General features: G+C 33.6%; 1 long non-coding RNA gene across 1 annotated transcript; it reads left to right on the forward strand.

Annotated features, from left to right (window-relative positions):
- Positions 1-8,943: 8,943 nt before the first annotated feature.
- On the forward strand, positions 8,944-12,311 carry LOC111914517 (uncharacterized). The gene is made up of 3 exons (XR_002857828.2): positions 8,944-10,828; positions 10,915-11,414; positions 12,107-12,311. It is a non-coding gene; the product is annotated as an uncharacterized LOC111914517 (long non-coding RNA).
- The last annotated feature ends 1,463 nt before the right edge of the window (positions 12,312-13,774 follow it).

Raw genomic sequence — 13,774 nt, forward strand, 5'->3', positions numbered from 1 at the left:
GAACAGTCCTAGTGATTATCGACATTCAATAGTAGTTCTATAAGATCTATGGATTTGACATGCACTTTTTAGTGTTTTCGGTTAGAACAATGACATCAATATTCTTGTTTAGTTTAAGTCTACGTTATTCAATGACATCTTAAATAGAATATCACGAGCATGTCCTTTTGACGTTACTTTTTTATACTTGAAATTTTATTAAAAAAAAAAGATAAACTAGCCAAGAACAAAAATTACATCACAAGAAATGAGCAACACATAGCTAGTTGAAGATTTTGAACCCACCTAACTCAATTAAATTTCTTAGATCTACAATAACACCAAAAGAAAGACTAAGGCACTATTTTATCAAAAAGATATGCTGCACTTGGTTTAACGACTCCAAACAACCAAGTATTCTTGACGTTCCAAATATATCACCAAAAGAAAGAATGAAATTCTGATTAAAGTTAATGGAATACAAATACAAGCATAAATACTATCTTATTGATGAGATATATCACAAACATGCTAACATTTGTTGAATCATTCACATGTCCACAGGATGAAAACCAAAATATGTTCAATGTAATTTAAGAGTCAAAAATTGATATTGAATTTGGTGTCCTTAATAAACATTGGCACATGTATAGTAGCGAGCATTGTTTCTAAAAAAATAGAAACATAATGTATGTTTGCATCGTGTTGCATAATAAGGTTTTAGAAGAAAAAGGTAGAGTATTTTGTAGCTTTGGTAAAGTCGATATACAATCCAAACTTGAAAATTTTGAAACATTAAACTAATCTACAACAATATCAAGTTATTGGGAGATACGTAACAAAATACGCAAAATTAAAATTTTTGTTCTGATTTGGTGAAACATATTTTTTCAAATAGAAGACGTAACAATGACCAAAACTAGATATTAGTAGTTTCCTTTTAATCTATTATATATATATATATATATATATATATATATATATATATATATATATATATATATATATATATATATATATATATATATATATATATATATATATTATGAATGTTAGGGGTCAAGATCTTGAAAGATATCCAAGATCTCGGCTGTTAAAGTGGAATTAGGATCCTGAAACATATGTTTTAATGGATAGAATCCTAAATATCACCAATACTATTTCCTAACAAGATTAACGAATATATTTTTTGTTTATTATTTACATATGTAGAAATAGTAAACACAAGACGCGTCTACACTGAAGAATCATTCCAGTCAAACTTAAAACCCAGAGTTACCGAGTCAAGGCAACATATAATAGCTTGTTCAATAGGATCCCGAGAATATCGGACATCTATTTTGTAACGCCCGTAGATCAGGGTTAGTCAATTTAGAGATGATAAGCATCAAAAATGAATTTTTGAGGGAAGATTATTTAGAAGGAATAATCTTAACCAAGTTGTAGTATATGTCACAAGGTTTCCATGCATATAAAGAACGCCGAAATCCGAGTTATAACGAAGAAGTTATGACCTGTCGAAGTTTCACGATATAACCGGCACGACACAGCCGACGTAAATAGTGAATTTACATTAGAGCGATATTTGTCCTTAGCGATCTAAATGAAAGTCGTAGAATACGTTAAACCGAGAGCGTGCATAAAAAGAACGTCTAAATCTGACTTCGTATGAGGAAGTTATGATTTTTCGAAGTTTCAGCATTAGCAGTATGCAGCTCGAAACTCGAGATTGAGGTCGAATGATATTTAGCCAAAACTTTCTCAATGATAATTGAAGATCTCATCAATATTAGTCCAACGATAAAAAGACAGACGAAAACGGAGTTCAGCTGAAGGAGTTATGAATTTCGAACGGAGTTTTCCTGTCCCGGCCTACTAAAAGTAATATATTTATAATATATTAAAAATAAAGTCAAAATTAGCCAATGGAGTCTAAACGAGAGTTGTAGATCATAATCTCACCTTCGCGGCGATATAAAGAACGTCGAAAACAGAGTTCGTATGCGAAAGTTATGAATTTCTGAAGTTCAGGGCACGAAACCCGGTATTGTGTCAGAGTTCACGACGTGAATTTTGAGATTTGACCTTCCGGAGCTGTCAGACACAAGTGGACGAGTGACGCATGCAGTGACGATCAATCCCCACGATGTGAGCCTTAAAACTCACGACGTGAACCCTAAAATCTCACCCTATAAATAGAAATCAAGGGTCAGCCGATTTTGGTTGCTCCTCCCTTGCTCTCTCTCTCCCGATACCTTCTCTAAGCCCTATTTTAACCCCCCGAAGCTCCGGTATCATCCCGAGACCCGAAGCAAGTCCCGAAGCCCGAAGATCCCAAGAAGAAAAAGAGTTTCCGAGTCGAAGCTCTATCCGCGAGAAACCGGGTGTGTGAAGTGATCCCGGTTTCACCGAAGAAGTACTACTCTTAGAGCCGTAGTGCTGTCTGATCATCTTCTGATCAAGTGAGTGTATAGTCACTTTCATCTTACACACAGATATGAAGTATTTTATAAAATATGTGCTATATGTATATATATTGTTGTTTATATGAGTGAGTGTATAGTCCCTTTCATAAACACGATTTTAATACAAGTATTGTTTTAATGTATTAAGTATATGTTTGGTGTGAGTGTGTAGTTACTTTCTTCTAACGCATAAATATTAAGTATTTACTATGAAATACGTGTTATGTGTTTATATATTGGTCTTGATTTGAAGTGGGTACCTAATCTCTTTCAAATGCACGATTTTATACAAGTATCGATTTAACTTACTAAGTATATGTGTTATGTGAGTGTATCAATGTTATCTTCTAATCTCATAGATATGATTTATTCTCTATGAAATATGTGTTATGTTTATGTGCCTCATCTTTTATCTGGAATGTGTTTTGAATGAACATACTATACAGGTTTTAAACTGTGTCTAAAAATGTATATTTTATCTAATAAAATGTTGGGTAGAACATGGGTAGATAGTTGTCTTATGATAAAAGGACGAGAGGCATCGATGTCATTGTAATCCAGTCATCTAGCGGAATTTAGATGACGACCACAGACTTTTCTAGACAGTCCAGTGGAATGCTAGCAGGTTCATAACCTGTAGGTGTTAATGAACTTGGGTGTTCATTCGCTGTATTCCATCCCCCTCATGGTTGCCTTATTTGAGTTATATTGCTGAGGAACCCCCGAAGCATGTGTTGTCGCCCCGATGAAATAATCTTAGACTAGGTCCCTTATGTTAGCTGTCTTAGGGACATAAAGTGAGAATAACAGGAATGGGTAATTGGGTTATTATTGGTTGATGAAATTAAATTAATTATTTATTGTGGGTTGAAAACCCTATATGCTCACCAGGCTCCTAAGTCTGACCCACTCAGTTTTCTTTGCATTACAGGTAATGACACAAGAGTATAAGTTGGTGGACTTGACGAGAGATTTTGGAATATAGATAAGTAGTTAGAAATAACTGTTGTAAGGTCTATTTTATACTGTTTATGCTTTTGGTCTGTATCGGAACATGACATCCCGAGGTTTTATTATTTAATGAAAATACGTTCTCTTTGAGAATCGTTTTGATAAATTTTATCATATTTTTTTTGGGAACAAATTCCGCAACTCTTTTAATCAAAGGATTACTCTGAAATCATTTTAAAAGCATAAATTAAACTGGTCTTTTCTGGCCGTGAAATTGGGGATGTCACAGTTGGTATCAGAGCATTAGTTTAAGCGAACTAGGAATTTGTAGGAAATTTCTAGACTTAAACTTAGGATGCTAAGCGATGATTGTGAGTTGAGTGTGTCTTTTATATTTTAGGCAGTACACCTAAATTGACACGGGCACTAGTATGCTTTAGGAAAGATGCCTAAAATGATTTTATGTGTTAAATGCTATATGTTTGCCATATATGATATTGTTTGTTCGGATCTATGGTCTGTTGCCGACTGGATCTGAAAACCTTATGTGTTTAGGATTCTAAGCGTACGAATACGGTATTAGAACTAGCATGTAAACGTTTCAGAGTGAAAAGGATGATTTGAACGTCTATCGAAATAGAGATCTAAATTTACCTAATTTGGTGTATAGATCGAAATGGAAAACACACAAAATGGATTGGGAAACGATAACCCGCAGCCTGAGCCACACATGATTGGGAGTGCACCAGAGCTATCAGTTGCACCTGAGAAAATCACGATGGCGGGAGTATATGCAATGGTGCGAATGGTGTTGGATCATCAGATGGAGGAAACAAGGCGTTTACTTCAATAAAGTAAGGATGAACATACTGTGCCAGTACGCCAGGAACCTACTCTTGAGACAACTATCAGGGTTGCTAAGTCAGTCGAAGAAGTGATTAATGGTTGTATCACCAACAAGGTTGAAGTTGGCAAAAAGAGGAAATTTGAGGGGTCATCAAAGTCTGGCAAGAGCAACATGTTCTCGAAGTCTAGAAAAAGATGAGATGAAGAAAAATGGTGCGGGAAATGCAAAAAGAAAAACTCGAGAAAAAGTGGTGAGGAGGTGACATGTTTTAAGTGTGGAAATCATGGACATTATGCCAATGAATGTACATTCAATGAAAAGGTATGTTACGGATGTAATGAGGAAGGGCACTTCAAACAGGACTGCCCAAAGAGGCAAGAAGCTACAAAGCCAAATATTCCACTGAAACATTTTGAGAGATGCGACGAAGAGGTGACTTGCTACAAGTGTGGAAAGACAGGGCATTATGCCAACAAGTGTGTATCCAAAAAGAGGGTGTGTTATGAATGCCGAGGAGAAGGGCATTTATCTAGGGACTACCCGAAGAAGAATGAGGGAGCAAAACCAAATGCACTGCCACAGCCAAAGGCAGAAGCATTTTAAATGATCCTTGACGAAGCAGATGATAAAGCGAGGAATCAAGGATGAAGACTTCGTATCAAGGTATAGCTAGTATCAGGAAGTGTAGCCTATTAGGGGCATAATATAGGGTGAACTTGAACTTTTGTGTAATAGTTTCTAGAATTAATATAAACCCTGGTTTTGTTATTTGATGTGTTGAATGACACCTATCGAAGGATATCGTAAGAGTGGTATCCTGCCTTTAGAATATGTCTGATAAAATAACGGAACGTTAAGAGGAGTACGATACGTTTGAAGTACACCTGCGATTGGCAAGATGATGAAACGGTTGGTGTAATTCTTGAAGTTGTCCCATTGTCTGGAATTTCCATCACCAACCGAGTTGAAGTAGAATTAATGATTGAAGATACGCATGGAAGAAGTCCTAGTAAAGTCTAGGAAATTTTTTATGATTATTTGGACACATTTGTATGTGTTAAGTTGCTCTGTGATTTTAGGACTTTGGGACTGCGAGACAATACTTGAGACGAGTATGAGTAGGTGTGAATAGTAGTAGAGATCTATACTACTGGAAGCACAGGACTCACACTTGGATCAGGGAAAGTCGCAAGGTTACCAAGAAACTAGTAATTGATTCCGTTTTATTCATGTATGTCATTACCATTGTGTCGGTAATGACTAGTAAGAGGGTTGTTATTCTGACCCTAGTGGTCATGACAAATTGAGTCCAACTGCAATGAGTTTGTTACGTGGTTCCGAGAACCGAGTTTGATGTAGCATCCGACTTAAGTCAGAAGATTGAAATAAATGCGATTGATAGCATCGCACTTGTTGTTAAAGAAGTTAGTAGCTAGAAATGCTACATGCTAAAATATGATTATATCACATTAAAATATGAAGGAAGGTATAATCCATTCTGGAATTTGACTCTAAGAGACTTGAGTCTAAGTGTTGCATCATACGATGAGAGGTCATTAGAACATGACCCATCGATCTGTTACAATAGATAAAGGAAAATACTTATCCTAAGAAGAAGAAGGAGTCACAATAAGGATTTATTTTATAAACTCGAAAGTTACAATTGAAAGTACAACATAGTACGAAGAGCAGATGTAGGATTTAGCACTACCTGCTATCGAGAAGTCCAAGAGTTAGATACTCTTTCGAGGAAATATAGAACTTATGGTTATTATCTAGGATGAAGAAATAACGTGTGGAATCATTATGTAAGCCCTATTTCGTTGATGATTCCAGGACGTAATCATCCTAAGGGGGAAAATAATTGTAACACCCGTAGATCAGGGCTAGTCAATTTAGAGATGATAAGCATCAAAAATGAATTTTTGAGGGAAGATTATTTATAAGGATTAATCTTAACCAAGTTGTAGTATATGTCACAAGGTTTCCGTCCATATAAAGAACGCCGAAATCCGAGTTATAACGAAGAAGTTATGACCTGTCGAAGTTTCGCGAGATAACCGGCACGACACAGCCGACGTAAATAGTGAATTTATGTTAGAGCGATATTTGTCCTTAGCGATCTAAATGAAAGTCGTAGAATACGTTAAACCGAGAGCGTGCATAAAAGGAACGTCTAAATCTGACTTCGTATGAGGAAGTTATGATTTTTCGAAGTTTCAGCATTAGCAGTATGCAGCTCGAAACTCGAGATTGAGGTCGAGTGATATTTAGCCAAAACTTTCTCAATGAGAATTGAAGATCTCATTAATATTAGTCCAACGATAAAAAGACAGACGAAAACGGAGTTCAGATGAAGGAGTTATGAATTTCGAACGGAGTTTTTCTGTCCCGGCCTACTAAAAGTAATATATTTATAATATATTAAAAATAAAGTCAAAATTAGCCAATGGAGTCTAAACAAGAGTTGTAGATCATAATCTCACCTTCGCGGCGATATAAAGAACGTCGAAAACGGAGTTCGTATGCGAAAGTTATGAATTTCTGAAGTTCGGGGCACGAAACCCGGTACTGTGTCAGTGTTCACGACGTGAACACTGTGTTCACGACGTGAATTTTGAGATTTGACCTTCCGGAGCTGTCAGACACAAGTGGACGAGTGACGCATGCAGTGACGATCAATCCCCACGACGTGAGCCTGAAAACTCACGACGTGAACCCTAAAATCTCACCCTATAAATAGAAATCAAGGGTCAGCCGATTTTTGTTGCTCCTCCCTTGCTCTCTCTCTCTCTCTCTCTCCCGATACCTTCTCTAAGCCCTATTTTAACCCCCCAAAGCCCCGGTATCATCCCGAGACCCGAAGCAAGTCCCGAAGCCCGAAGATCCCGAGAAGAAAAAGAGTTTCCGAGTCGAAGCTCTGTCCGCGAGAAACCCGGTGTGTGAAGTGATCCCGGTTTCACCGAAGAAGTACTACTCTTAGAGCCGTAGTGTTGTCTGATCATCTTCTGATCAAGTGAGTGTATAGTCACTTTCATCTTACACATAGATATGAAGTATTTTATAAAATACGTGTTATGTGTATATATATTGTTGTTTATATGAGTGAGTGTATAGTCCCTTTCATAAACACGATTTTAATACAAATATTGTTTGAATGTATTAAGTATATGTTTGGTGTGAGTGTGTAGTTACTTTCTTCTAACGCATAAATATTAAGTATTTACTATGAAATACGTGTTATGTGTTTATATATTGGTCTTGATTTGAAGGTGGTACCTAATCTCTTTCAAATGCACGATTTTATACAAGTATCGATTTAACGTACTAAGTATATGTGTTATGTGAGTGTATCAATGTTATCTTCTAATCTCATAGATATGATTTATTCTCTATGAAATATGTGTTATGTTTATGTGCCTCATCTTTTATTTGGAATGTGTTTTGAATGAACATACTATACAGGTTTTAAACTGTGTCTAAAAATGTATATTTTATCTAATAAAATGTTGGGTAGAACATGGGTAGATAGTTGGCTTATGATAAAAGGACGAGAGGCATCGATGTCATTGTAATCCAGTCATCTAGCGGAATTTAGATGACGACCACGGACTTTTCTAGACAGTCCACTGAAACGCTAGCAGGCTCATAACCTATAGGTGTTAATGAACTTGGGTGTTCATTCGCTGTATTCCATCCCCCTCATGGTTGCCTTATTTGAGTTATATTGCTGAGGAACCCCCGAAGCATATGTTGTCGCCCCGATGAAATATTCTTAGACTAGGTCCCTTATGTTAGCTGTCTTAGGGACATTAAGTGAGAATAAAAGGAATGGGTAATTAGGTTATTATTGGTTGATGAAATTAAATTAATTATTTATTGTGGGTTGAAAACCCTATATGCTCACCAGGCTCCCAAGTCTGACCCACTCAGTTTTCTTTGCATTACAGGTAATGACACAAGAGTATAAGTTGGTGGACTTGACGAGAGATTTTGGAATATAGATAAGTAGTTAGAAATAACTGTTGTAAGGTCTATTTTATACTGTTTATGCTTTTGGTCTGCATCGGAACATGACATCCCGAGGTTTTATTATTTAATGAAAATACGTTCTCTTTGAGAATCGTTTTGATAAATTTTATCATATTTTTTTTGGGAACAAATTCCGCAACTCTTTTAATCAAAGGATTACTCTGAAATCATTTTAAAAGCATAAATTAAACTGGTCTTTTCTGGCAGTGAAATTGGGGATGTCACATAGTTAGTCAACTTAGGCTATAAATACACATATATAAATATCAAAACACACACATCTAGAGCAATTGAATCACTTGTACTCATATTCTCAAACACAGTTCTATAATTTACATTTCAATTAATAAGATTAAACAATGTAAGTGATCATTATCACATCCCAAGGTTTTATATTGGAGATCCTAGCAAGCATCAATGATTTTCCTTGTGAGATCCACTCGTGTCACTTTTATTTCATTTTCACATTCATATTGGCTGCAACACCTCAACCTCTCATATAATTCGGTTGATATTTCCTTAATCATTTTTTGACCAAAACAATGATGTAGGCTAACTTTATATATATATGTATATATATATATATATATATATATATATATATATATATATATATATATATATATATATATTAAATGGGAGCTAAGCAAGTTACTGTCGCCTCATCTCTCTTGCATATTCAATTATCACACATATCACACTCCTTCACAATCTAGAGCTTGTTTAAGATGGGTAAAATCTCTCATCTTCCCCACTTCTCATGGAAGTGATCGAAGGAACCATCTGTTTTCTTCTCGATCACCATAGAACCATCTAACCACCGATATCCCCTCTAATTGTACACACACCACCATATCATCATCCCCTCATCTATTGTTTTGGTTGGTGTTTGTAAAGAAAGAATTTCATGAATTATGGCATATGTAGCTGGAAGAGAGGAAAGGCAGCAAAACCGCTGCCACCAACAGTGACGGTTAAAGTGGGGGTTGTTAAGATTAACCATAACCCACAACAATTCATCAACACCGCCCTAAACATTGTCAACGACTTGATCGAGACTTTGTTCGATCATTTTTACCAGTCAGTCTCTCTCATTTTTTCCTAATGTTTAGTATTCATTGTAAATTCTGATTTCTTTTTAACACGCACGTTCGTCACCATAAGCTGCCAAAGCAAATGGGATCCCATCCATTCATATCTCAAAGAGTATGCCACCACCCATCTCCCTTTTTGATGCGCAAAACCATGTGATCGGAGATTAATTGTACTTGATTGGTAATCTCTACACATGTTTTCTGATTTTATAGTAACTATTATTTAGGAATTGATGCATCATTTTGCAGTTCTCAAATGTGGTAACTTGACATCTCTAATGACATTCGATTTAAATCCATTTCCCTTTTATTGATTCTGTAACATAGCATGTGGTTGGATTGATCAATTTTTCCTTTCATATGTTTGTATTGTTTGCTTTACTGTGTCATTTTTCTTTGAATTGTTACTTTGAACCAATTTACATAGTTCTGAAAAAAAATTCTTCAAATTATGTGTGACATATTTCAATTTAGGTTGTATTTTTATGATTATATCCATCCAATTATATAATATGTCTTATATATTTTGATTTGTTTCAGATTAATAAATAGTATGATGTTGTTAGAGGTTTCTACAAGTATGATTGGGGAGAAACATTCCATTTTCCCCCAAGGTTGATTTCTTATATTTTTATTCTTTAAATTAACTTACTAGATGGAATGGATAATCCCTTAGAAAGAGCATTAAGAGACATGAACAATTTATTGCATTACAACTAGGTTTGAAGCCTAGATAAATGGTGATGGATGTTGGATGTGGAATTGGTAGATCATCGAGGGAAATTGCTAATTTAGGTAACTAACATAGACTCATTACTGATGGCTAATAATGTTGTTTTTTGTTTGACTATTTGACGTTCTTCCTTGCTTCTCACACCTCAACATCTGTAAAGGTCATAAACAACAATGAATATTAGATAATATACGGGAATGAAAATCATCTTATGGTAGTAGAATGTATTATAAAATTTTCTTGAAAACTTATAATCTTTTATGTTTCTATATTTTTTCAGCCATTGAATCGTGTTGCAGGAGTGAACCAGATGTGCAACTTTACAAAGATCAATTTGTTGTCTTGTATTATATGTTAAAAGAAATGTATATAATTTTAGAGTTTGGGTGCATATGATATGACATGATTGTTATTTTTTTGTTAATGTTGTAGGTCAACTTCATGAAGATGAAATTTTGTTAATAACAATTTGAATGCAATTTATGCAATTGAGGCTACTTGCCATGCTCTAGATGCAGTATATAAATGCTGTTTGTCAATATCAATTTTACTATTTTTTTGTATTTATCTTATATCTAACTATGATTTTATTTTTTGTCTTCATATAAGATGGGATGTTACAAGGAGATTTATAGAGTTTTGAAGTGTCGCCAATCATTTTTTGCATATGAGTGGTGCATGACTTATGAATTTGAGACGAATAACCAAGACTACCAAAAAAATCAAGGTAAACAAAGTCGGATGCCATAGAGTATTATATTATGACATTTTAAGAAAAATCCATAAATCAAAATTGCATTTTTATGATAACAGGTTGAATTTGATATTGGTGTTAGCCTTTCGGATATAAGGTCAACAAGACAGTGCCTTGCAACTATAAAAGGAGCAGGTTTTACATTATGAGGATGTTAGTTTCATTGTGATGCTTTTGATGGCATTGGCTAGGAAATAAAACCAATACAAGCTGATTTGTCGCAAGTGAGTGCTTTTTGTTATTTGTTTTGTAGATCTATAAAAGGTTTCTCGAATTCCAAGGTGACAGATTTTGGCTTTTCCTTTAAAGACATAATAGGGATAGATGATTAAGAAATCCATTTTGAGGTTTGTGAAATTATTAGTTTATAATATATATGTCAAATACTTGAGGTTCGTTTTTTTAAATATACTTGCTAATATAACATCTTTTAGGCAAGGGAAAAGAGGAAGAATATGCTCGAGAGTCAATGAGTAAAGAGAAAATAGACACATTTGATAATGAAATTTTATAAATTTTATCCTGCAGCACCTGACACCCTTGCTGTCTCAAAATCTAGGTTTGTTACTCTTTTTTTTAAATGTTCACATACCGTCAAAAGTTCTTTCTTAAAATTGCAACTCTGTGGAAGTCCAAGCAAAAATAACACAGTTGTCATTGTTTAAGGTCATTGACATAATGTGAAATTTTATTCAAGAGTAATAGAAACCATTTACTTCATATGTTGCCATTCTTAACGGAAAAAAACCATGTGGTTAAGTCACATTTAGTAATTTTAGATAAAAATGTTGTTTGGATAGATCATATTATCCATACTTTTCCTTGATTTTGACCCTCAATGCAACAAAAACAATTTACCCTTGATTTAGGTCATCATCTTGGGTCGCATTAGGTGGATTAAGTCAAAATTATGCTAACCTTATAGCACATGTTTACCCTTCCGGTAATCTGCATATTTAGGTTGTATATTCAGATAGAATTTCAATAGAAAACTACTTTGGTTTGAGTTTGACATTCAGAAAGTTAACTATTACCAAAGTAGGTTTCTATTGAAATTCTATCAGAATATGTAACCTAAATGTGCAGATTACCAAAACGATACCCCACACGTAAAGCAGTGGTAAAGTGAACTGATATAACACTGCTTTTCATAGCATTCTACTTTTTTTTTTAAATCTGCATTGATATAGCACTCGTATTGTACTTTTATTTTCTTCACCATGGAATGACCTATTGTTGTACTTTCATTAGACAAAAAATGAATGAAGCGGCTGTAGAAGAAGCTTGTTGTTCAACACTCTTTTTATTAGAGGGATCTATCAATGGTAATCGTCTTTTGTTTACCTATTTTCTATTCCTAGGTAATCCTTTTTTGTATAATATGTTCCTTTTCATGAATTGTAACCATCAACATATGTAATATAATCCGACATTCTAAAGAAAAATACAGATCACTTCCACCCCATATGAAATGTGGGCATCCTTCTGGTTATTGTTATTTTTTTGTTCTAAGTTAATGAAAAATTTGAACTATTATTAATGTTATATTCTTTGTTGTAAAGTTTAAGATATATATATATATATATATATATATATATATATATATATATATATATATATATATATATATATATATATATAGGAAAAGGAAATATGGGGTTGTTAGGTGCCTAATATACGTGTAGAACCCCTAAAACGACATCGTCTTTTAAGAAAAAATGTACGGCCTCATGTTTTAGTTGTAACCATATATATATATATATATATATATATATATATATATATATATATATATATATATATATATATATATATATATATATATATATATATATATATATATATATATATATATAGGAAAAGGAAATATGGGGTTGTTAGGTGCCTAATATACGTGTAGAACCCCTAAAACGACATCGTCTTTTAAGAAAAAATGTACGGCCTCATGTTTTAGTCGTAACCCCTAATTCTTATCTATTCCGGCTTTCGAATCCCATTTTTTTGCGATCGCAGGCTATTGTATATGAGTAGATCGCATCCTCCTTCATTAATTTGGAGTTTTAAAGTTTTTGTTTTCCCCAGTTCATAGGTAAGACTAATATCCACTTTCTCCTCTAATTAATCTTTGGAGTTTTAGTCTTCGTAAACTGATTATTTAATTTTTTTGCTCTTGATACAGACTTCGGAATATAAACACGATTACAATTTGGGTGTTGTTGCTCTTAAAAAATATTTTTGATTTTCTATGTTTTGTTCATGACCATGTCACGTGTATAAATTAAATAGGAGCGTGTTTTTAATACCTACCTTATCTATACACATGGTCTACAATTATCTTGCATGTAATCCCTATTCTAATCTAATAAATGGATAGTTGTAATCTCATTGTGACAAGTGTCACTATAATACAAATCCTCATTAATATTATGTCATGTGTCATGTAAATATATTAGGCAACCATTTCAAAATTCAAATTTACATTTTTTAATTATATGTTAAATTTGAAGTTATAATAACTTTAAAAATTTGATATATCTCTAAATTAATAATTTATTTAAAATCATTTATTTAAAACAATTGATTAATAATTATATATTTTTATTATAAAAATTTAATTAGTTTTATAACCTTGGTTTCCACGGGTTATAAACTAGTCATATTATAAACAAGTGTCTCACCAACGACTGCAAAGTTGCATCTTCCTTCATGATATTTATCCTCTAAAACATGAGTAAATTCTAGTACTTTCTCCTTTATTATATATTCAATTTATCTTTACTAAATTGAAAGATCATAACTTTCGTTTCCAAGAATAATTACGTAGAAATAGGAAAATACCTCTTGTTTATAAAAAATAACATAATTAATAAGAAAATTTAGCAATATTAAATAACATTAGACCTGGAATCTATCATTTTG

Source organism: Lactuca sativa, chromosome 3 (genome assembly GCF_002870075.4).
Source record: "Lactuca sativa cultivar Salinas chromosome 3, Lsat_Salinas_v11, whole genome shotgun sequence".
NCBI lineage: Eukaryota > Viridiplantae > Streptophyta > Magnoliopsida > Asterales > Asteraceae > Lactuca > Lactuca sativa.